General features: G+C 40.7%; 1 pseudogene; it reads left to right on the top strand.

The window, feature by feature from the left end:
* The first annotated feature begins 1,365 nt into the window (after positions 1-1,365).
* On the top strand, positions 1,366-1,986 carry LOC147698271 (elongation factor 1-beta-like; annotated as a pseudogene).
* Positions 1,987-26,740: the final 24,754 nt, after the last annotated feature.

Consider the following 26,740-nt stretch of genomic DNA (forward strand, 5'->3'; position numbering starts at 1 on the left):
CCTGTGCATGTGTAGGTTCTACCAGATCTTACTCGCGGGGTCTTCCTCAGGACAAAAGGTGAGTGGTGTGGGGAAACTATGAAGGACAAAGGATGGTGTGTCACATCCATACTTCGAGTGAATAATAAATTAAATACATCCGATGGCACGGACGTGGTCAATATATTTACAGTGAGTGGAAAAAAGGAGCCTCTCACCAATCAATGGTGGAGGGTCAATGGGCTCCTTGGCTCTCATTCAAATAGAGGAAGGAGGAGATAACACCTTCAAAAATAAGGTGTGTGTCAGCCAAATGATGTATCTAAAAGGACAAGTGATAGACTCTAAATCACAACACTTACTCAGACAAATACTGTCGGGTGGTCCAGGTAAATCAAGGATCCATCAACAAAGGGTACAAATCAGTATCCTATAAAAGTAGAAATTCCCGATTAAATCAAGGGAATATGGCAATCTAATCAATGAGGAAAAACAGCTGATAAGCAGGACCCAGTCTGTAGTAATGAAAAACATAAATCGCAGGCAACAGTCGAGATGACTAAATACCAGTGACTGAAAACAGGGGAGACCGGTATGCCACCGGGACCGGTTCGAGACAAAGTTACCAGGCTCTGCCGAAATAGGGTGGTGGTGTGACATGTGAGTACCATTTCGGGAGCCGAGTGCGTGGAGACCGTTCTCTCATTAGATGGGCACAAGCGGACTAAAGCTGACAAGTGGCATTTACCCGGAAACAAGCATAACATTATTAAAATCTAAATTCCAAAAGCAGATGGAGCGGGTACAAAGTGAATTAAGACCGTCTCTGATGAAGAGTTAAAGTGCACTGAATCTAGTAAGCGGTTATAAAAAATGAGAGCAGGCATTACGGTGTTACAGGTGAATTGCAGAAGTAATTACGTGTGGCACAGGGACATAATAATGCTGCCAAACAGCAGGTGAAGTGAACGGCGGGACTCGCTCATTAGGATGGTTGTGTTAACCTAAAAGCATGGGTCGATAGTGAATGCGATGCATCCCTGGCATCGGTATAAGTGGCACTGGTGATGTTAATGAAACACGAACCAAGCTGACAAATTGCGGGAGTAATAACGTGTGGCACAAGTACAAGCGTCTGTGCATAGAATTCAGTAGTGGATCAGGGACATAATATCGCTACCAAACTGCGGGTGAAGTGAATGGCGGTGCTCGCTCATTAAGACAGTTGTGTTAACCTATAAACACGGGTAGGTGGTGAAAGCGATGCACCGCTGACATCGGTAAACGTGGCGGCCGCCCCATAGTGTCGGGTGTGGATCGTTACTTGAGCCTCTGTGTAAATACATTTACTTTTTCTTAAAGGCCTCTTGTTGAGAACACCAGAGCATGCCTGAGAGATACCATGCACCATCTGTGGATCTTATTCATGCTCTTCGGTGGTACAATCACATCAGATCCTATGAAAAACAAAAAGGAAGTCTGCCAGGTGTGAAGAAACCTTTGGGCAAGTATGGGCCTGCAGACATTGAAGACACAACAGAAAGCACAGTTGCCGAGTCTAAAGAGGACGATGATGATGATGATATTGACCTATTTGGATCCGATGAAGAGGAGAAAAGTGAATAATCAAAAAGGATAAGGGAGGAGCGACTGGCACAGTATGAATCGAAAAAATCTAAGAAACCTGCACTTATTGCCAAGTCTTCAATCTTGCTTGATGTAAAACCCTGGGATGATGAAACGGACATGGCTAAGCTAGAAGAATGTGTACGCAGCATTCAGATGGACGGTTTACTATGGGGATCATCCAAGCTCATTCCAGTGGGTTATGGCATTAAGAAGTTACAAATTCAGTGCGTTGTTGAAGATGACAAAGTCGGAACAGACATCTTGGAAGGGAAGATACCAGCGTTTGAAGATTTTGTGCAGTCCATGGATGTAGCTGCTTTCAACAAAATCTAAATCTTGAAATCACCAGAGCACTTAAATGAAAACTGTATAGTACGAAAAAAATAAAATAATAATAATAACCCTGATCGATAGACAGCATTTCAACCCGGAAGACCAAGTGCTAGTAATATGTGATGTTGTAGTTTTATACACGAGTATACAGCAAGACCCAGCATTGGAGGTGATGAAAAGCGTTCTGAATCAACGACCAGCCCCAGTGGAGCTGCCCACTGACTTGATCAACAATCTACTCACAATAGCGATAAAGAAAAACTTCTTCTACTCCCAGGGCTACCATTATGTTCAAACTAAGGGTGTGGCAATGGGGGCCGCCTTTGCCCCGGACCTGGCTATAATTTACACGGACAATTTTGAACGATCATTCGTTTTCAACAACACAGGGTTAATTTGTGGAAAAGGTATATAGATTACATTTTGATGATCTGGTCTGGAGACAAGACGGGGTTGAACCTCTTCTATGAATGGTTGAACCAGTGCGATCATGATATTAAATTCACATTGCAATCGGATGTCTTGGAAATTGCATTCCTGGACATAAAAATATGTTGTGTGAAAATAAGGAGCTCTATACAACACTTTAACGTAAGCCATCCCAACGCAACTTGCTCCTGAGATACAATAGTCATCATCCGAGTGCCTTACGAGACAACCTACTGGTTGGGCAGTTTTTACGGATCAGGAGGAACTGCTCCAAAAAGGCTGTCTAGATGACAGAATCTGATGATCTATGTACTCGATTATTGTCAAGAGGATATCCGAAAAGAATGGTCAGAAGAGCACAGAAAAGAGCCTGGTTCAGCCCACGGGAAGATCTGCTGATACCAAAGGACAAGAAGGATGTAGCACTACAGAGGCTGATCTGCGTAAGAACTTTCTCGACAAGGAGCAATGCAATAAAAAAGGTGATCAACAACCACTGGAACCTAGTTTCTGAAGATATTGAACAGCCAACTCCAAAAAATGCATGCTTTCAGGAAAGCAAAGAGTATCAAGGATAACGTGGTTCATTCATTTCTGGAAATTGAGAAGGCTCCTACAATTCAATCAATGTGGAACCTACCACCGATCGTGGAACACCATAAGTGTGGTCAGTGCAAAGCGTGCCACACCACCATTCAAACTAAGACTTTTACTTACAAACAACAGACAATTGACCTGCAAGCCTTCACAAACTGTAATTCAATGAATCTTATTTATGTTATCGTGTGCCCCTGTGGACTACTGTATGTGGGCCAGAACCAGCAGAAGTTAAAGGTCAGAATACTCCAATATCAAAACAGAATAAGATGCACGGTCATAGGGGCCCGCTCGTGGAACACTTCTTTGCAAAGGATCACAACCCTGACCAATAGCAGTGGCTTGTCCCTGAAAAAGCAGAATTGGGACCAAGAGGAGACGACATTGGAGCAATCCTGAATACATGTGAATCAAAATGGATGATACGCCTTGACACGATCAGCAATGAGCTCAATGACTTGAACACAACCAATGCTCAATTAGCCTGTTTAATTACTGAATGATCAATATCTGACTGCAGTGAGCTTCTGTTGGACCTCCCACCAACCATTCATTAGTTCAACAGCATGCACATATTGCTGTAAGATGATTACATTCTGTTTGGCCCATCAATATGTGGGCAGAGTTTGATAGCATTAATGTTTGATAATGTGCATAATCATAGATGTACCTTTGCCACTATCATCCTAACAGCATTCAACCAATGCATCTATACTCCATTTTGATTGTATGAATATTATCATCGTAGGATCATGCAGTCAATGTATGTATACTCCACTTTGAATTTATGGATATTTCGGTTGTGCTAACTGTTTATTATTGCAATGTGTGATGAGGACTCTGGCTGTTGCACAGCTATGTTATTTAAACTCGTTCATAAGCTATTCTTTCTGGTTCCACCATGTCCAAACTGTTCTTATAGTGCTTAAACATAATTGTTTTATTACTTATATGGGTCGGATGTCCTATAGATCACAGAAGTACACTACGGACACTAGGTACATGATATGGTCGTTCTATTTGTTTAAAATAAACAGCCTTTCCATGCACAATTTTCTCAAAGTCAGTTGCTCATTTTAGGTTATCTTTGAGTAATTCTCTTTACACTAGCGTGCTATGAGTGTTTTTCACATTAGCGTACACTGCCAAGTCTTTCTTCGTGCTCTAGACATCTCAGGCAGCAAGCATTTAGCTTCTGCATGCCAGCCAACGTCATGCGGCGCTGCGCTTTTGCACACTTTCTGTGTTACTTCCCTGGGATACAGGAGACTTCGTCCAGGCAACCCGTTTGATCCCACTACATGGAGAACAACGGAGCGAAATCCATTGATGTTTGTTTTAAAAATTGCACAATTTGAATATCTTTTAATACATTTGTATCGCCGTATTTTAAAATAATTCCCCACGCTGCTTGGTTCCACAGGGGTGACAAAGACCTACTTGCACACAGGGAAGTCTGCGCTCCATAGTATAGCCTGCCCGCCCCGGTGCGACTCTGCAATTAGCACCGTAGAGCGGATGGCGGACAGTTAAGAGCCAGACACACACACTCCACTTCCGCTTGCACGAAGTGGGTAGCGGTCTAGTTTTCCCCAAGGAAGGGCTACTTAGCCTCCTCGCCGCTTTGAGTGCGCAGCGGTCACGCGCAGGGGAGTGCCTAAGGACGCACCTAAGACAAGCCAAAGAGAAGCCCATCTGCGCCCGTCCGCGACTGGACGAGGCTAGGGGCTATGGCATTTTCATCTGCTATTTTTGGCTGTCATGCTACCACTCGGGTAAGCTACACCTCGCGAGAATTATTAGGCTTATGGATGCCCTCTCAGGTGGGATGTTTTGGGGAGGTGGGGACCCCTCCGGGGGGCCCTTTCTCTTGTAGAAATTGCCACTTCCAGCCATCATGCAATAGGAAATCAAAGGAAGTACAGTACATACCCATTAGAGGGCTGGGATCAAACACGCGATTAGGTTGTAAGAATTTGCTTTGTAATATACGATCGTTATCTAAACACTACAGGGAGCTAATTTCTTCGCGAAAGCCAGACCTATGTTTCCTAATCGAAACTTGGTCAAAACCCCACTCAGTTCCAGCTATGAAACTTGGGATTCCGGATGGCTATAAGATACTTAGATTAGACCGCCCAGTTAAAACTGGGGGAGGTATAGCCATTGTCTATAGGAGCAACCTTTCTATCTCAATTCTAGAAGAATGTTGACCTCTGAGCTAGAATTGATGATTTTTAAGAATGATATGCCAAATAAAGTTGGTCGTAAAGGGGCATTAGTCTATCGCCCCCCTGGCCCTTGTGCAAACTTCTCCATCTCATTGTTGGAGGCATTGGCTGAACATATCGATCCTGGAAGTGAATTCCTACTCCTTGGAGATTTTAATGTCTATAGCGAGTTGAAGGAGTGTGGTGAGGCACAGTCATTATTGACATATCTTGCATTACTCGGCCTTAAACAGAGGATTATGGGTCCCACACACCAGGCAGGTCATACCCTGGACCTTATCCTTACAAATACTCCAAATATCAATTGCTTTCCTCCTACTCAGTTAAAATGGACAGATCATTTTATCACGGAATTGAATACATCGAATCTAGGTAAACCTCCCTCACAACCTGTTGCATTGCCCAATAGATGGAGGCAATGGCATAAGGTGAACCCTGAAGTTTTTCAGGAGAAGTTTGCTGAGCCCTCCTTTAATACAACGGAGGGAGTTGAAAAGGCATTGGCTAAACTTGATCAAGCCATTCGCATAGCGGTAGATACAATTGCCCCTATGAAAGTGTTCAATCCACGTCCTGCACACAAACAGGAAGTGTGGTTTTCGGAACACCTACGCTCCCTAAAACAGGCCGCCAGAAAGCTGGAAAAAATCTGGAGAACATCACATAGAGAGGAAGATAGGAATGACTATTGGTCAGCTCTCACTCTCTATCACAAGGCCATCCGGATCGCACGCAAGAATCACATTGCGTCCCTTCTTTCGGCCGCAGGTAATGCTTCTAGGGCACTGTACCAAATTCTACAATCCTTTGTGAAACCAGTGGCCTGTGAGAGTGCTGAATCTTCCTCGCAACAGCTATGCGATGAAATATCGCAATTCTTCACAAGTAAGATTGACAAGATCTATGATACCATCATCAATGCCAACCAGTCAGCCATAAGAGATTTATCATTGCCACTGGTCAAAGAAGAAACTTGCTCGACCACTCTTAGTGCATTCCCTCTTATCTCTCTGGAAGAGGTGCAGTGCCTGGTGAGTCAAACCAAGAGTGGCAGGCCTTTGGACTCTATTCCAGCCAGAATGATGCCGGTGGTGGTTAAGACATTGGGCACAGAGATTCATTGACTTATGAATCTATCACTGACTGAAGGCCGAGTGCCCATGGCATGGAAAAAGGCATCAGTAAGACCTATTAGGAATAATGCCACGATCCCTCGGACAGATCTGTAAAATCTCAGGCCGATATCCCTACTTCCATTCATGGGAAATCTCACTGAAAGACATGTGAATAAGCACCTTTCGAGCTATATCGAACAGACCAGCAGTCTAGATCACTCGCAATTTGGCTTCAGGCCGTAGCATAGTACCGAGTCGGAACTATTGTCAGTAACGGATGATCTACATATGACCAGGACAGGGGTCATTCGGTAGTCCTGGTACTGTTAGACTTGTCGGCAGCGTTCGACACCATATCCCATATTATTCTGCTTGAACGGCTTGCTAAGATCGGTCTTGTGAGTACAGCACTGGCCTGGATAAGAAGTTTCCTATCTAACCGGATACAATCAGTTAGTATGGGTGCATTTTGTTTGGTGGAGACTAAGATTACCAAGGGGGTGCCACAGGGCTCCTGTTTGAGCCCAACTCTTTTTAACATCTACGTGGCCCCCCTGGCTAGAATCTTGAGAGAGTTCAGTTTCATCCTGGTATCCTACGCAGACGATACCTAGCTCCTGTTTCCTTTTAAAACTCTTACCGACGAGGTGAAAACATCTTTTTCTAATGGCATGAAGGCAGTGGCAAATTGGATGACATCGAATTGCCTCCAGTGTAACGTAGGTAAAACGGAGGTTATGCTCTTTGGGGAAGCAAAGATCCTGTGGACCCCGGACTGGTGGCCGCAAGACCTTGGCCCGGTCCCAGACCCGAAATTGGTGGTGAGAAAACTGGGAGTACGTTTGGATCGTGAACTCTCTTTTAAGCAGCATTGTAACATCTCTGTGGGTTCCTGCTTCCATGTCATTTGCTTGCTGCAAAAGGTTTTTCCTCTGTTACCTGACTTCACCAGGAAAACCTTGGTGCAAGCTTTGATACTTAGTCGTTTCGACTATTGTAATGGCCTCCTGCTATCAGCAAATGATGGAGTATTGGCCAAACTCCAGGTGATTCAAAACACCGCTGCCAGGCTGGTATTAAATGCCCCCCCTAGAACACCATCTAAACGCCTTTTGGAGAAATGCATTGGCTCTCAGTCCGAAATAGGGTAAAATTTAAGACCTGCTGCTTAATACACAAAAGTTTAAACGGATTAGGGCCACCGCACTGGAGAGATAAATTCATTCCATACAACCCGGTTCGGTCTCTTAGGTCCAGTAACCAGCTTCTCCTGACAGTGCCAGCTCTGAGAAAGGCCAGACAGGGTGGCAAGGCCCTATCTGTAGTTGGTCCCACTTTATGGAACCAGCTTTCCTTTGCATTGAGGCAATGGTCTAAACATCTGAGCTTCAGGAAGAAGCTCAAAACATTTCTGTTTCAGAATTAATCTGCTATCCATTGACTGCTTATTAATATTATTATTATGTTTGAGCTTGTAAAGCGCACTGTTACCTCCAAGGATTCCTGGCGCTGTGTAACGCTGGGGAACCTGTCCTGGCTTTCCCTGTGGGATGGTCCCTGCTGGGAGTCCCCAAGGTGGAGCCAAGCATGCCCGGCGTTGGAGGGGCCGTTTGTGGAGATTAGGCAAGCTGATGCCCAGAGTTGCCAAGTGCCGAAGCGAGAATTATCGAGTCCGCTGACCAAAGTCCACAACCCTGCCGCGTCGGGAATTGAACCCTGGTCCCGGCCGACTTCTGCTCCCGGGTCTGCCGCCTCTAACCAGTGAGCCACATCACTCCACTGCTTGACCATGCTTCTGGTGTTTTGGGCGCAGAGATACTTCGGTAGGAGTCGATTCAAGCGCGATATAAACCCGCAAATAAAATAAAATAAATAAATAAATTGGTGAGTGTTTTGGTGGAAAGTAGGCCACGCCGTCCCTTGTTGTTACTACACACCCCCGGCTTATTTGTTAGCTTAGTCTGTGTTTCATTAATATCACCGGCGCCACGTATACCGATGCCAGCGGTGCATCGCTTTCACCACCAACCCATGTTTATAGGTTAACACAACCTTCTTAATGAGCGAGCATCGTCGTTCACTTCACCTGCAGTTTGGTAGCGATATTATGTCCCTGATCCACTACTGGATACTACGCACAGAAGCTTGTACTTGTGCCACAAGTAATTACTCACGCAATTTGTCAGCTTGGTCCGTGTTTCATTAACATCACAGGCGCCACTTATACCAATGCCAGCGATGCATCGCATTCACTACCGACCCTTGCTTTTAGGTTAACACAACCTTCTTAATGAGCGAGTACCACCGTTCACTTCACCTGCAGTTTGGTAGCGTTATTATGTCAATGTGCCACACATAATTACTTCTGCAATTCACCTGTAACACCTTAATGCCTGGTCTCGTTTTTTATAACCGCTTATTAAATTCAGTTCACTTTAACTCTTCATCAGAGACGGTCTTCACTCACTTTGTTCCCGCTCCATCTGCTTTTGGAATTCAGATTTTATTGATGTTATGATTGTTTCCGGTTAAATGCCACTTGTCAGCTTTAGTCCACGTGCACCCGTGTAATGAGAGAACGGTCTCCACGCACTCAGCTCCCGAAATGGTACTCACATGTCACACCACCACTCTATTTCGGCAGAGCCTGGTAACTTTGTCTCAAACCAGTCCTGGTGGCAAACCGGTCTCCCCTGTTTTCAGTCACTGGTATTTAGTCATCTCGACATTTGCTTGCGATTTATGGTTTTTATTACTACAGACTGGGTCCTGCTTATCAGCTGTTTTTCCCTCATTGATTAAATCGGCATATTCCCTTGATTTAATCAGGAATTTCTACTTTCATAGGATACAGGATTTGTACCCTTTGTTGATGGATCCTTGATTTACCTGGGCCACCCCTACAGTATTTATCTGAGTAAGTGTTGTCATTTAGAGCCTATCACTTGTCCTTTTAGATACATCATTTGGCTGACAAACACCTTATTTTTGCAGGTGTTATCTCACTCCTTCCTCCATTTGATTGAGAGCTGCGGAGCCCATTGATCCTCCACCATTGATTAGTGAGAGGCTCCTCTTTTCCACTCACGGTTACTATATTGACCACGTCCGTGCCATCGGATGTATTTAATTTATTATTCACTCCAAGTATGGATGTGACACACCATCCTTTATCTTTCATAGGTGTCCCGCCACCCCACACCACTCACCTTTTTGTCCTGAGGAAGATCCAGCGAGTAAGGTCTGGAAAAGCATACACATACATCGGGGTCGAAACATCGACACTTCATTAATGCCAGTCCCTTCAACAGCATTCCATTTACTGTGGAATTGTGTGCTACATGGCAATTCTGTACAGATATTGTGTACTGTGCTGAATATCTAATTGATGTGCTTTTTCTGGCATATGAATAATATATGCCTGAACGTTTGTTTGTGATATGTTATCACCACCTTTACTTTGTCTACCCCAGTTAAATCACAGTCTTCCCCTACTCAAACCCCCACTCCGGGCACTTCAATGCTGATAGTTTTACAAAAATTTTTGTCCTTCAATATTTGCCTGACAAAATGCTAACTAGTTTCAGTGTGATTAAACAACACTGTAACATTAAGTTATTTGTGCTCTGATTCGTGTATGTGAATCTCACTGTATTTTTTCCTTTTGACACTACTGATGTTCTAGTACTGGGACCACCCCAAAATATACTGCCTTGTACCCAGCTCCCAGAGATTCTTTGTTCACCCTTTTTGTACACAACTACCTCAAGTAGACCAACCATCCTTAATCAAATGACGATTCAACACCTCTTAGAGCTACCAAGGCTCAAAAAAATTACAACAAGTCTGGGACACCAGATGTTACCTTGACAAATGAATCTCTGCTTGACTAAAAGAACTTGTTCTAAACAAACCACATGTCAGTTGGTAAATCGATTACCCCCTGATACTGAGCTACCATCAATTGTTGAGAACAATCCCATTTCCACTTCTCTAACTTCCATCTCACATTAACTATCATTAATCAGTGGCTTTCGAGTGGAATCCTCTATTCAAATTGGTACCCCAATTCCATCTTTCGACTCAAGAACTTGGCAACAACTGATCAGCACTTTAGAATCTACAGTTAGAGTGCTGGACAACCAATCATACAAATTTGATAGTCAAATTTCTCAGTTATAAGCTTTATCTCAGCACACATCCTCCATCAATTCACGTTTTGAGCGACTGAATGCCTCAGTCAGTAGTCTGATGACAAATCCTCAAAATCAGGGTGAACCTGGCGGTCATACAACACCGCAAGTCAAAAAACAAAGTCCTCAAGAATGTGTTTGTGTGATCTTGCTGGATAAATTATTTGGTTTACCAGCTAGAGCAAGTTTTTTACTAAAGGAAGTTAAATTGATAGAAAAGATTAAGAACGCTCGACTGAAACCAAACCGCTCACTACACCAAAAACCCACTCACAATCAGCATCGCCAAGTCAAAAGCTGATTCCTAAGTCATTTACTCAAACAATGCGACCTTCAAAAAATACTATAGAACTTAAAGCTCCTCCAGCACCTTCGGAATTCGAGCTAACTCGTGACCAATCACCAAAAAAGCCTCCGGCTGTTCTTTTCCAGAGGAACAAATTAAACAGAATTAGTCCTCCAGAGAATGAATCGAGGCAATCTTAAAATAGGTCCCCTTAACAGTCCCAAGGCTCACGTTGATAATCAAATCAACAACAAACTAGTGAGAAAATGAGCGCACAGCAGGCAACTTTAGATGCATCAATGCAAAATGTAACCGTGGCTCCTACCGAAAATAACTCATTATCACCAACTGCTACTCAAATAACAACCTTTTATCCAGAGTATAGGTCCCAAGGACCAAATGATATCCTGAATAGGAGTAATATAGTCAAACTTACAGCTTCCCATGCAAAATTTGAACATCTAAACCCTGCTGATATTGAGAGCATGCAGTTTATCCCCACAAACTTATTTCCTCTTAAACAAGCAACACTTGTGACTTGGTCCACCTTATTAGCTGCCAACACCATCTACGAAAATTGTACTCCCTTAGAGGAATGGCAGATTCTGGTTACATTGCCCTCAAACATTCAATATCCTTGTGCTCTCTCCCAGCAAGTGACAGAATAATTGCTAAAACAGGATCCGCTTGATCCAGTGAATAATACAAGACACCGTAGGAGGCAACAAATACAATGCTCTACATAACTTCTTAGAAATGCAACTGGCTCCCATCATCTACTAGCCTATAATCTCAAACAAGGTTTGAATATTTCTGCTAAGACCCAAGAAGGGAGACTTCGCAAGAGTACTCCACCAACACTGGAATATCAGGAAGGGTATTGGGGCTGGTTGGCTGCTACTTTGGCAGGCCCCTTGTTCAAAATCACTTGTGCACAAAAAACCTGCACAGTCATCGCAAGAAACTGAAGAATAAGCCAAAACAATGAGTCTACCATCTTGGAATGTGGTTGGGTTGGAAAACATCCTAACAGATCCAGATACACTATCCTCACATGAAATTCTATGTATGCAGGATTCATGGCATGAAAAAAAAACTCCACTCAAAGGTTACCGAGAATTATTTGACACAACCACCAGACAATCTACTAAAGGTCATGCGATGGGGGGTTTATCCATTTACCTATCATTGCACTGGTCTTTGGATGCTTCTATTCTTCCAACCAATCATCATAATAATGTTTTATGCGCCATAACAAAAAATGGAGCCAAAATCTCTATTCAACCAGCTTAAAATTGCTAAGCGTCTATATCCATCCATCAGCCCTGAAAAAGAAGCGAAACATCAAAACGTTGGAGCTCTTAATAACTGATATCAAATTAAGTTACCCAAAACATAATTTACTGTTAACAGGCGACTTTAACCTAAACCTAATGGAGAACCCTTTTCGAAACCCCTCTTCTGCATTTGTGGATTCTCAGTGGCTAATACCCTCACAGATCAAGGCCCCACGAAGAACCCAACCTACACGACAAGAACCCAGCCTACTGGACAAGGACTACTACTTGTCATTTGGAGTAGTGACAAGTAGGTCACTATTGCAATGACCAGCCAGCCCTCTACTCACATTTCACACACCATAGTCAAATGGTTCGACACTACGCGTTCTGCTCAATTCCACTGTCAAGCCATGTAAAATCTTTCCCCATCCAAATACGCTGTGAAAGTGACCACAAGCCACAGCGGCTGCTTCTAGACCATCAAACCAAGCACTTCATGACATTATAGACAATTGGCTTGCAAATCCAGCATCGTAATTGGAAGCATATTAAAAAGACTACGGATACTCCCACAAAATACTCAATGTGGAAAAAAATCACTCCACAACCATTCTTTGTCACAATCCACACAACAGAAAACTGGGAACCATTAATGTACCAACTTCTTTTAGCCCTTACTCAGTTTTCTGCTCAGGGTTTAGGCTAAACAAAACCCACACCAACATGACCATGGTTCACAAAGGATATCCAAAATTTAAAAAGAGATTTAAATAAGAAGATTAAACTATTAAAATACAGACCAAAAATCGTATCCCCGGAAGAAATTAAAAATCTTTGAGGGATATACAAATGTTCCATTTGGCAAGTAAAAAAGAAACATGAGGAAGCATTGGAGCTCAAGCTATTCTTGGTTTAACAAATGAAAAATTCTAAAGCCTTTTAGATTATAATAAATCGACTGAACAACGAAAGTACCACTCTTCGGGTGAAAGAAAATAACAGGACCACAGACAGCTGGTCTCACCACATCATCAAAACTTTGTATTTCCAACCTGTTCAAAAAAAAAAACTCGAAAGATGTTAAAGAACAAACTTATCACTTAGCTCAGACCATTACAGCCAAAAGGATCGCCATTTTAATAAAAAAAGTAGAGCTGACAGTGCTCCGGGACCGAATTGTATTCCTGCCTCAGTTTATAAATTGGCTATTGATTTTTAGACTCAAATGGTGGAACGTCTGTTTAGAACCTGTCTTATTACAGACACTATTCCCTCCTCAGGTCAAGGATCAATCCTGCACCCAATCTATTAAAAAGTCCAAGTAGTGAATCCTGAGAGCTATTATCTCATTGCTCTCCAAGACATTAAAGCTAAATTCTTCGCTTCCCTATTATTGGAAGGCCTAGAGGCAAGGGCAAGCTCAAAAGATCAAACCAGTTTTAGACCCATTGCAGGAACCACTGATAACCTAAATCAACTCCTCTACAGCTGTTGTATAGATCACAGCAAGGCTTTCAATCATGTCCAACTGGATCTTTTTTGGTTGAAACTCAATAAATGGCACATCCCTGATTCGCTACTCCGAGGCATTGAACTACTGTACTCTAAAACCTGGGCCAGAGTCAAACTCAATAGCAAATCAACAGTTTCCAATAAAATCAGGATGGAGCAAGGAGTTAAACTAGGTTACGTCCTGGCCCCAGCTCTTTTTAAGTTACTTATGATAGGCTTGGGGCCTGCCCTGGATGCTGTCTTCAGTGATGCTCCTAAACTGGGACAATTTCACATTACCTCCATTCTCTACGCTGACAACGTAGTTCTTCTGAGCCAAAGAGCTAGAAGAATGCAAAGGCTACTGAATATTTTACTTACACATAGTACTGCAAATGGTATGACAGTAAACTTTGAGACGACCAATGTTGTGATTTTCGGATGGAAATAGAACAAACCTGGAACATGGTACTTCAATAAATATCGCCTGCCTACCGCTCCTAGATACAAGTACCTCGGATGCTGGTTAGATGATAAGGGAGGGCATTAATTAAACTCATGAGAATTCCCTCAAAATAAAGCGTGCTCACTATTCTTTGCATTTCAATTTATTTTTAAACATACCAAGCAACCCACCTTAGAACCACTGCTGAAAATAGTGAAAGCCAAGCTAATTCCTATATAGGCATATGGTTCGGAAGCCTTTTCTGGGAAACTGGGCACCTTTCTGAAAAAATCTTGGAGCCAAGTGTACAGGTCAATATTTAAACTCCCTAATCATTCTGCAGCAGCTCAAATCAGATTGAAGTTCACATTATGCGACCAAGTCTTGGCTCAAAAGGCCTGCTTTCCTAAATATCTACATGCTATGCGGTAAGCAGTCATAATATCAAGTTTTTTAATATCGATATGCAGAAATATCGAGTTTAGTATATCAATAGTAATAAATATCGATGTTCTGTATATCGATGTAAAAAATATCGATTTGAGTTTGTTTGTAGTAGTATATTAGTTACTTAATGTCATAAAATAAAATTGTATTATAATTTTTAGGAGCAGGATGTTGGATTTATAGTGCATAAGTGTGGGGAGTGTTTTAAAATGCATTTAGAATTTATTATAAATGTATAATTTTAAATAATAATTTAAAAATAAAATTTAAAATTTTGAAAAGTATTTTTTAGGAGCAGGATGTTCGGTTTATAGGGGATATGGGTGTGGAGTGTTTTAAAATATTTGTTTTTAATTTATTAGACAATTAAAATTGTACATTATTATTTTAAAGTTTAAATTTCAAATTTTGAAAGATATGTTTTAAGGAGCATGATGTTGGGTTTATAGGGGATCAGGGTGGGGAGTGTTTTAAAATAACTGTTTTTAATTTTTAATACATTTAAAAATGTTAAATATTAATTGGAAAATTTAATTTTGAATTCGGAAAAATATTTTTTAGGAGCTGGATGTTGGTGTATAGGGGATAAGGGTGGGGAGTGTTTTTAAATATTTTTCTTAATTTACAATAAATTAGAAATTTTACATTCATATTTTAAAATTTGAATTTTGAATTTTTAAATATATATTTTTAGGAGGGGGATGTTGGGTTTATAGGGGATTAGGTTGGAGAGTGTTTTATAATATTTGTTTATAAGTTTTAATAAATGTAAAATTTAAAAATATGAATTGGAAAATTAAATTTCGAATTTAGAAAAATATTTTTTAGGAGTGGGATGTTGGGTTTATAGGGGCTAAGGGTGGGGAGTGTTTTAAATAAATGCATTTTATTTATAATAAATTAAAAAATTATGGGGCTGATTATGATAGCGGGTGGATCCGCCCACCATCGTAACCTGATTTACCCACTGCCAGATTACAATGGTGGTGGGTACCGTGGCAGACCTTGCAATATTTACTAACAATTTTCCAAAACTGAGAGAGAATCCAGCACAGTGGTATACACAAGTTGACAGATTTAATAAAATTTCAAAGGCTTTGTAGACAGATTTTAATACATTCTTTGACATTGTAGTGCAGAGTGAGTTGTGGGCTCAGTGTAAAATATTTGTGCAATGGTCAAGTTCTGATTCTCCGAGAGATGCCCGTACTTGCGCACCCTCAATTGTGATAATGACTAAATCTGATGAGGTGATTACCTTTTTGAAAGGAAAAGCTTCAGCAAGAGACATGAATTGGCTGAAAATCAATAGATCTACTCAAGAGGCAAAGGAATCAGTGCATTCTCATTACAAACTATGTTTATGGGTGTTTAAACAGCACAGTGGACAAGAAAATCCTTCGGAAAGTGTTATGGGGAGGTTTGTGCCACAGTTTGTTCTTGGGTTTCAACCAGAGATCAGTATGCATTTACAAAAAAAATGATTTGTTAGCAGACAAAACAATTAGACGAGATTGTGAGGTATGCAATATATAGTAGTGAGAAATGAAGCAGAAAGGACAGAAGGAGAACTTTAGTTTCAGACAGACAAAGTAAGCTCAGGAAGGATACCAGAATCATTAATTTGTAGGAAATATTAGTGGAATACAAGGTGTTAGTTTTCAAGCTGGAGGTCAGGTTGATCACGGAGAAGTTGGTGTTTTACAGGGTAGAGGCAGAGGTGTTTCAATTGACTCAAATTCTGGGATAGACATTGCAACATTGCAGAAGTTGACTCCTTGTCATTATTGCAACAAGTTTGGCCTTTGAAAGAGGGAGTGTAGGCAAACAAAGTGAGAGGTGATGGGCAAATGCAGGGATCCAAATGCATATGCAGAATATTCCAGTTGAGGTGTCTGCACAACAAATGCAAATACCAGTACAATCGCAAAGTCCTATGATGTAGGTAACGCAAGCTCTAATGGCCCCACAGATTATGGGAAATGTCAGGTTCAATATGAGTCAAGTACAGAGAGCAAATCCATGCCCATTCCAAAACCAAAATTAGTTACTGCTATCCATGTTCAAAAACAGAGTTTTGACTCTGACAATTCCCAATGAAGGTGTCAATGGGGAGAGGAAGATTGCATATTTGGTGTAGTCTTAGAGGTAGACCAAAGTGTACCATTTGTAGAAGGAGAAGTTAATGGCCACCCAATGTCATTTTTTACTGACTCTGAAGCTACCCAATCCACCGTTAGAACAGCAGAAGTCCCAGACCTACCCCTCTTGTGAAAGAAGATCCAAGTTATAGGTGATACGAATAAGCAAAACATTTACCCTGTTTCAGAGAAAGTGCCTGTAAAAATAGGTACATTAGAGGATAATCATCAATTTTTTGTATGTGATTCTAGCCATGTAAATATGTTAGGAACGAAGGAATCTTAGGAAGAAATCATTTGTGCAAGGTATATTGCACTATTTACTGCACACTGGATGGTGTTGCGTTCCAAGCACATGATGAAGAGGTTGAATTTAAAATGGCCTGACAAAAAACAGGTGTAGGACCGTATCCAGTGGGGACAGTAGAGTATTTGATACCTGATTTGAAAGATACAGTATACCCAGATGTATGGGACTTTTCCGGAAAAGACGTTGGACTAATCAAAGGTGTAAAATTGGTCCAAATTACAGAAAAGTTGAATGCAATTTTCCCAAGAATGACACCTTATTAAGTAATTTGTCTATATGAAGGGTATGATTACTTAAGGAGAACAGGGGCTTGAATCAGATAAACTGGTATTTCAAAAAGAGTTACCCGTGACACCATAGAGTACACGATTGTCTTACTTACAGAAGTCCTTTTTATTGACTCTGTGTATTCACAGTCTATTTTTCTGTTTTTTTGCGTATATATTTTTGTATCACACACCGATTATTCATTTTATATATAATACATTAACAATATTTACATCATATTGGTCATACTGTACATATATCTACATTCATTTGTTGTTTCTGTTAAAATATGAAATCAACACTTGTATATACATACACAAAATCTTACTTAACTGAGATTTGCAAGATTGCACATTTTTTTTCTTGATCGTAACTTGCTTTATGTATATACAAACAAAAAGTCCTACTTTCTTGATGTTGTCAAGATTAACTACCTTCTTGATCATATCCACATGTCTAATTTGTGGTCCTTAGACACTGTAATCACCAAATGAAATTTGTATTATTAATTCCTAGTACACATATCGGGAAATTTATCTTTTTTCCACCAGATATTCGTAATTTATTGTAACTTTCACTTGTGATTATATGACAATTGTAATCTCGCCGACGCGTTTCGACCTTGTCGATGTGGGACCTTCACTCTTGATTTTATTAAGGTCTTCTTCAGGGCTGTTTTTAATATGTTGTAGGACAACGTTTTATCTATAAAAAGAATACATTTATCTCTTTTAATGACTAGAAATTCTATCAGATAGTAATACATTGCATATAATAATGTAATTTCCCATGATTTCCTTTATATACATACCCGCCTTCTTGTTGGAGGAGAGCGTGTTTATTTATTCTCACCTGTGAGTCAGAATATAGTGTTTTATTATTTCAATATGGCTTTATGATAACCTTTACAGCACATGAGTTTTTCTGGCGTACAATTACACACTACATACCCCTGGTGTGACGTGGTTTGTTGAGGAGTAAATCCAGTTGATGTTTCTTATATATGTCTTAGGCGTGGATATCTCACACCCAATTTGTTTCTTATTGCTGTTGGTTAAAACAAAAGGTACCGTAAGTCGATATGATTAAAGAAAGGCCTCTCCGTTCTTTTGCTTATTGCAACAACAGTCTCTTGTGATTTACGTTAACTATTTCATGGGCTGGGTCGATATTGTTGTTTTCGTTCGTAGCGCATGTATATTGCTGCTTGTGCAACCTGCGCCTCGCTCCCAACTAGTTTTTCGGTCTCATAGTCAAGTTATGTTTGTCAATGGCTTCATACCTTGTCTTCGCATTCAATTTTCATATTTTTGTAGCGTCTCACGGGGCTGTCCGTCTCCGTGCCTTCGGCGTCTTCGTCCTCTTTGCCGGTGTACTTCCGGGTCCGGGTTCACGTTGTTTTGTGTTTCAGGCGGCGTGATTTTCCTGCCGCTACGTCGCGTCAATCTTTGTGCTGCTGGGTATTGAAGTTTTACGGGTATGAAAATGTGTCTTGTCTTTTTATGTATTTCATATTCGAACTTTACTTGTATGCATGTAAGCTCATATTATCAGATCGACCTTTACATATTGACAAGCCGCATTATTTTAATCCATGGGTGTGTTGGGTTTAAAATGCAACTTTTTTTAGTTTCATTTTTGCTGGCCTTATTCACGTTGGTTTTGAATGCCTGCTTATGAGCTGTGTAATCCTGATTTACAGATCTTTTAATTTCGGTTACGTGAAGTGTGTGAGTTCTGACATCTCGTTAAGTCCATTTTCTATTGTATCCAGGTATAGAATCATTTTTGCCTCAAATTTTGACATGACATTTTCCACATTGTTTCCCACAATATGTTTTAGGACTGTCCACTTGATATCTTTCTCTGAGTGTCCCATCTCGATACAATGGGCGACCATGGGTGCATTTTGAGTTTTACATTTAATGCGTGATCTATGTTGAGTGATCCTTTTTCTTATTTGTTTTCTTGTTTTGCCTATATAGGCTTTCAGGCAAGGGCATATCACACAGTATATTACATTTTGCGTGTTGAAATTTGTGAATTCTTCATGGACGATGTATTTTGTTCCATATTGGAATTTTGTTCCTTCTATGGTGTTTTCACATGAGACACAGTTGCCACACTTTTTATGTCCTTTCACTGGCGGTAGTGATAGCATGGATCTCAGTGATGTCTCTAGTCTTCGCACATTTGTGTTTGCTCTCACAAGTTTGTCTTTGATGCTTGAATTTCTTTTCAATGCGAAGATAGGCAAATTTTTGAACTGTTCAATACTTTTAACGGTATTCCAATTTTTTCTTATTATCTTTTGGATTTCGTTGGTCACTCCAGAGAAGGTTGTGACGCATACCAATGGAGAATTTTCTTCTTTACTTCTTGGACTTAACAGAGACTCTCTCGGAACATACCACGCCCTTTTCATGGCCTTTTTCAGAAGTTTTTTTGGATAATCTCTCATTAGCAGTTTTTCTAAGAGAATTGTAGCAGTGATGAAATAATCCTCTTTTTTTGTACAATTCCTATGAATTCTCATGAATTGACTAAAAGGCAGGTTTTCTCTTAAGTTCCTCTGATGAAAACTACCGTAATGTTAAAGGTGTTTCTATCTGTGGTCTTGGTGTAGAGAGTCGTGTATATATGGCCTTCTTCATGTTTGATTAGAAGGTCTAAAAAATTCATCTCAGTTTTGCTCTTATTTACAGTGAATTGTATGTCACGGTTCCTATCATTCAACCATCTGGTGAAATCTAATAATTGTTCCTCTCTTCCTTGCCATAACATGAAGACATCATCTATATAACGGTACCACATTTTAATGTGGCCGTCACATGGGTTGTTAGAGAAAATCCATCGTTCTTCGAACATTGCCATAAACATTATGGCAATTTCTGGGGCAAAAGGACACCCCATCGCGGTGCCCTTCACTTGGATATACTTCTTGCCATTAAATGTAAAAAAGTTATTTTTCAAGCATATTTCTGCCAGTTGTAGAAGGAAGTCTGTTGGCACATTGTGTGGGCGATCTCTTTTTTCTAGGAAGATATTCATCACCTCTAAGCCGGCTTCTTGTTGGATGTTTGAATAGAGGCTCACAATATCTAATGTGACTAGAAATTCCTCTTCCTCCTCAAAGGGATGATGCTCTAAGATGTTAATCGCCTGCATAGTATCTTTAATGTAGCTTGTTGTTTCTGATACTAAAGGTTTTAAAAAGGTATCCACATATTTAGCTGGACGTTCCAGTATGGAATTTACTCCAGATATTATTGATCTTCCCGGAGGGTTCCTTTGGTCCTTATGTATCTTGGGTAAGATATACATAAGTGGTGTCCGTGGGTTTTCGTTAATCAGGAATTTTGCTTCCTTTTTTGATAACCATCCTTCTTTCTCTCCTTTATTCTTTAGTATCTCTAGTTTTGACTTAATTTTGTTGTTCTAGTCTTCATCTGTTTTTCTGTAGTACTGCTCGTCACTTAGTTGCTTGAGTACTTCGGCTTCATACTTCTCGCTTTGGAGTATCACCACTCCCCCGCCTTTGTCTGCTGGCTTGACGATAATTTTGTCATTCTTTTTTGAGATTTTCTAGAGCCACTTTTTCTTGTTGTGGCATATTCCATTTGATAAAAATTATTTTGTTCTCTAAGTTTGCCAGATCTCTTAGTACGTTTTTCTCGAATGTCAGCAACTCGATTGGCATATTGGTAGCATTTGGAAAGAAAGTGGACTGTTTTATTAATCCTGAGTAGTTTCGCTCCACATAGTTAGGTGTGTCCTCAAAGAAGATTTTTAATCTCATTTTTCTGAATAGTTGTATGAAAGAGTCGTTAAAAGAGTCCCATACCATGAAAAAAGTGGACCCAGGGAGTTGATTGAGTTGAAAAAATTCTGTAGAAAAAGTAGTAAATTTGGCACAAAGGATAGGGTCATGGAGAAGAGAATTATTAAATCTCCAACGCCCACGATGAGGGGAAAAGGGAATAAGATCAATATCTACAAAAACGGGAGCATGAGCGGAAATTAAAATGGATCCAATGTCTGAATGAAGGGTAAGTTGGGCTATGGACTTACTTAGAAATAAATAATCAATGTGGGATTGTGAATGATGGGAGGGAGATTAGAAACTGTACTCTCTAAGGTCGGTGTTATATAATCTCCAAATATCAACAAAAGCATTGTTGTGGATAGAAGCAGTAAATTGAGAATGCATTTTAGAAGCAGAAAACCTGACTTTAGAATTTCTGTCTAAAATAGGATCTAAGATTTGATTGCAGTCACCACCAAAGACAATGTAATCATTAGAAATTGTAGTTAAATTTTCCAATATAGCAGGCCAAAACATTTTATCAATACCAGTAGGAGCATAAACATTGTATATAACCACAGGGATTGTATCTATATTTAACTTAACCAATACCCATCGACCCTCAACATCACATTCTTGAGAAACAAGAGAAACATTTAACTTTTTGTGACATAACAATACAACTCAATTTTTCTTACCTATAGCTGGTGAATGAAAAACATGACCCACCCAGCAACGCTTAAGGATTCTTGTAGGAGAGCTATGTCTGCGTTAAGGCTGGCTAAATGGGATAAAACTCGTTGCCTTTTAATAGGGTTATTCAACCCTTTAATGTTCCATGTAACAACTCAGAATTTGAGTCAAATAAGAATATCTACAAGAGAGAAAGGGAACAAGATAATTAGAAGCAAAAAGGATAAGAGCAAAAAGGATAAGAGCAAAAATAGGGAGAAAAGAGAGAGTTAAAAAGTTATACATGGATGAAAGGAGAAGAAATGAGAATAAAGGAGAGAGAGAAAAAATAAGAAAAAGAGAATGTGAGATAGTTGACAGCGTAGAACAAATAGAAATAATGAAGTACATACTTACAAATACAAACGGAAGAGCAGGAGTGACGACGCCAGAAGATGACAACCTCAACAACGAGAGAAAAACACCATCAGACATCCGAAAAAGGACAACAATATTACTTGGAGAAAGGGTAACACCGGGATGAAGAGGAAAAGGGGTAAATCTGTAAAGATAGGGAGAGAAGACATTGAGTTGACTAAAGAGACAAAACATATTATTTTTCTAAAACACTACAAAGATGAGGACAAAAAATACGTAGGCATAAAGATACATGGAGGGGGAACATGATGAGGATGAAGCACAACAATGAGTATATGGGTGAGGTAAGCATTAAGCCAAACAATTAAGTAACTCTTGAGGTGTCCATGACATCAGCTCCATGTCGGCGAAGAAATTCCAGCAAGGCGAGAGGGTCCTCAAATGTCGTGGTCTTCTCTTTGTAGGTAACCTTGAAGAGACAAGGATGCAGTTGTCCAAACCTGGCGTTGAGCACACGTAATTGAGGACGCAAGTACAAGAACTGTTTTCGTCGATCTGCCGTTACTTTAGCTACATCTTGGGAAAGATATAGGCGATGACCCTCCCAAACAATCTAATTTTTAGATTTAGCAGCAGATAGAACCTGGAGAAGATCAGTATATTGTAAGAACAACATAATTACGCCTCGAGGCTTCGTAGAAATTTTTGGGCCCAATCTATGTGCTCGTGGGATATTGAAAGTAGTGGAAGTAGGAAGGTCCAGAATTTTAGGCAAAAATGATTAAAAAAATTCAGTCGGGTTTGAACCTTCTGTGAGTTCTGGCAGTCCGTAAAGACAGAGATTATTTCTGCGTTTCCGATTTTCCAAATCTTCCGCCTGTCTCTTGGGGAGGGAAATGTCTTTTTCCAGTGTTGTAATCCGGGAACGGGAAGACTGAAAAGATTCTGTTGACTGCTCCTCAAGAAGAACACGGGACTCCAAAGAGGACCACTTATCGTGTAGAAATTGCAAAGTTTTTGTAGTTTCAGCCATAAATGGTTTCAGTGCACGGATTTCCTCCAATATAAGATCCATGGCTGCGGAATTTGACGAAGTACCTGGAGATGGAGGATCTTTTTTGAGTCTTTTAGTGGAAGCAGATTGCGGGAGCTTGCTTGAAGATTGTGACTTTGGAATAGCCCCAGAAGTCAAATCAGGTTTCTGTGACGCGCTTTCCGCCAAGTCAGGGGGAGTGGAATCAGAGTCCGAGCAAGTGCGAGTATGAGTAGCGGTGGACAGTTTAAGGTTGCGCAGCTTTCCCATATAGACAAACAGGAAAGAATGTAAAAGTTGCAAATCTCTCAAAATAATAACAGCAGCACTCCAGAGAAGATCGAAGAACAATTAGAGGCACAAAAGGTTTGCAGCCGCAATATTAGTAGCAAAAGAGTGTTAAATATCTTCAATAAGACATGTGTGAGAAAGGAGAGCTCTAACTTGCTCCTGAGACAAAATGGCGGCACCTCAAATCAAGAAGAGAGAAGAGTGCAAGAAAAATTGAGGAAAAACAGCAAGCATATGTGGTAAGAGAAAATATCAGCAAAAGTGCCGGCATTTGTGCGTTTCAGAGGCATTGTGCGCCAAGAAACGAGCACTAACGTGTTTAAACAAAAAGCAAAATGGCGGCCACGGCAAAAACGGGATGAATTTCGGAGTAATTCTGGGTGTTGCGATAATGTTTGAGGTTGTAGAGAGTTACATTCTGCTCACCTCATGTTCCGACCAGCATTGCAATGTCAGGGAGACTTCTCCGCCAAGGAAATCCGCGTTAATATGCTCCCTTCGGAGATCCCACGGCGGAGCTCCGCTGCTAAGCTGCCCTCCCGAACGGCGTTCAAGCCACGCCCCCAAGAATTAGTGTTCTTTGAGCCAAATAAGAGAGCCCCTGTGATAGTACATCCAGAAGAGCAATAGAGATGTGAAGAACAGAAAAATCTTACATCAGTGAAAGTTCCTGAGATATCGCTGGGTGGTGTGGAAATACCCAGTGAAGAAGCTGTTGGAGTATCACAAGGGCAATTGAATGAGCCAGATAAAGGAATGGGTGTGAGAAAAGAAGGATACATAAAGAAATTTGAATGGCCAAGTGATAAGAGGTGATTAGGATCAAGAATGTCAATCAATTGGGAGTTTCATATGGTTGTCAAAAGGCCCAAGGATAATATGGAGGAAGTTGAGGAAGAAACTAGGGGTAGGGGGGTTGACACTTCCGGACCTGCTTGCTTATGCTATGCCTTTCATTTAAAAAACTTCTGCATGTTAGCAAACAAGCCTGATAGGTCATCTTTGGGCTCATTGTTTTCAGCAATGCTTGGGGATGTTAGTCAAGGCCAGCACTACTTTCATTTTAAGTATGTAGATCCAAAGTTCTTTAAAAAGGTCAGATTGAATGTTTTAGGCACCGCATTAAGGACATGGATGTATGTCTGGAAAAAATGACGATTTACATACTATTCTGCACGGGCACTGATATGGTAATCTCCGGGAACCACAGAATGCTTAAAAGATCAATTGAGCCAACATTTAAAAGCAGGGGGCATATTTTATTGGGCAGATCTAATGCAGGATAATAGATTAGTGAGCTGGGAAATACTCAGCAACTTGACCAGGAGGAAACTGACAAGGTTTAAATACTATCAATTAGGCTCCTGGTGGGCAACCCAAGAATGGACACAGGAGGAGGAAGATCTGAAGTCAGATCAGCTCACAAGAACAGATGATTGAAAGAAGGAAATCTCCTTTTGGTACTGGTCCTCCGTAGAAGCAGAGGATACTTTTGGCATTGACATTAGAAATCAATGGGTCAAAGAATTTAGGGAGGAGGAAGCTAAGACTCTGTGGACGGACTCTTTCGATATGTTAAGAGTAGTTGTGAAACCTGCTTCATTAAAACGTAATCATTTATTTACAGTTCACAGAGTTGATTGGGCCCCGTGGAAGTTGTCAAAGGTCATAGGTAATCAATAGTGTTGCCCAAGATGTAAGCATGAAGAAGCAGATGACCTGCATATGTTTTTGGAATGCCCAAAAATCATGCAATATTGGTTGGACATATGTAATTTTCTAGGAGAGGTCCGGGGAAACAGATAAAGGTAAGCCCATAGTTAATATTTTTTGTGCTCTCGCAAAAGGAAGAGATGGGAAAGGAGGTGGGTTCAATGTTTACCTTCTATGTGGTAATATTGGCAAGATGCGAAATATGTATGAAGTGGAAATCTAAAAATCCACCGACATTTGCTGAATGCTTAAAGAGTGTCATACTAACAAGCTAATCTGACATGGACTGAGATGCAGGAAGTAGAGATGAGATCTGGACTTTATTGTTGGAATGGAAATAAAAGACAAGCGGGTCCAATGATTAAGCCAAATAGTGCTGGCGGCTCTGGTGTCTCCAGAACTTCTCAACAGGGGCACACCGATAGAAGCGGAGACAGGATCAGAAACAGCATGTCTCTGAAGGAGTACTCCTTCTCCTCTCATATGGCCTTCACATCGAATATAGAGAGATAGGAATAGAGACTCAATATGAGAGTTGGCAAAATGAGGACAAAAAAGTATGTAAATCAAATGTTTACTCCCAACAATCATCAAAGAAACAGAATCCACTGGTATAAATTATAAAAAAAAGAGGATCAGCAGACACTAAGGAGATCCAAGAGAGCAAGAGTACCTTCTCAAATGCGAGTGTCCTTTTATCAGAACTGACAACCTGGGTTGAAAATTGTAATTTAATTTCCTCTACACAAACTGGCTAAAAGGGCCGTCATATTGAAGACAATTTAATCGGTCTATCCCATATGATAGAATCCACACTAGCCACCAAAGGCGAATCTTTATACCTGGGCTTCATTGACTTTCAAAAGACTTTCAACAGTGTGCTTCACCCTAAATTGTGGGATAAATTGGCAAAATGGGGCATTCCTCAGCCCTTATTGAAAGCTCTCATTTTGTTACATACAGATACCTGGGTGAAAATAAAAGTCACCTCAAGATGGACTACAACCAACAAAATCTTGACCACCAGAGGCCTAAAACAAGGATGCATCCTTGCACCCCTACTTTTCAACCTGTATCTAGCAGATCTCCCTAAATGCTTAACCGGATGTCGAGCTTCCCCCGCGAATCGAACTAACAAAGATTCAAACCTTGCAGTATGCTGACAATACCATCTTACTCGATCAGACCCAGGTGGGACTCCAAAGATTATTCAACTCTCTTGTGCAGTACTGTAATATCAATACACTAGAGATTAACATCGCCAAAACGAAAGTTATGACCGTCTCATCCTTGAAAATAAGAAAGAGCGCTTGGTTTATCGAGGGCAAGGAAATGGAATCAGTCTCAATCAGATACGGGGAGATCGACCGCGCACATTACCGCAATGCAGAGTGTTGCCCGAAGTTTGGAGGGAGCTTTCATTAGAACAAAGAGCACCCTCCACTCTCCAGATCTCACCCCTCTAATAAGACTGATAGGCGCAAAACTTCTACCGACGATAGCTTTCGGTGCTATAACCTACAAAGACAAAATGTCCAGCTGGCTAGATAGAGCTCAATCAGCATGCTTCCGCAGAGTGTTTTTATTACCAAATTCAACCTCTCATGCTCAAATCCGAATGGAATTTTCTTTGTCCTCCCAACACTGGTTCATGAGTGCAAGTTTTATAGCATAT

This window comes from Lissotriton vulgaris, chromosome 8 (genome assembly GCF_964263255.1).
Source record: "Lissotriton vulgaris chromosome 8, aLisVul1.2, whole genome shotgun sequence".
Taxonomy (NCBI): domain Eukaryota; kingdom Metazoa; phylum Chordata; class Amphibia; order Caudata; family Salamandridae; genus Lissotriton; species Lissotriton vulgaris.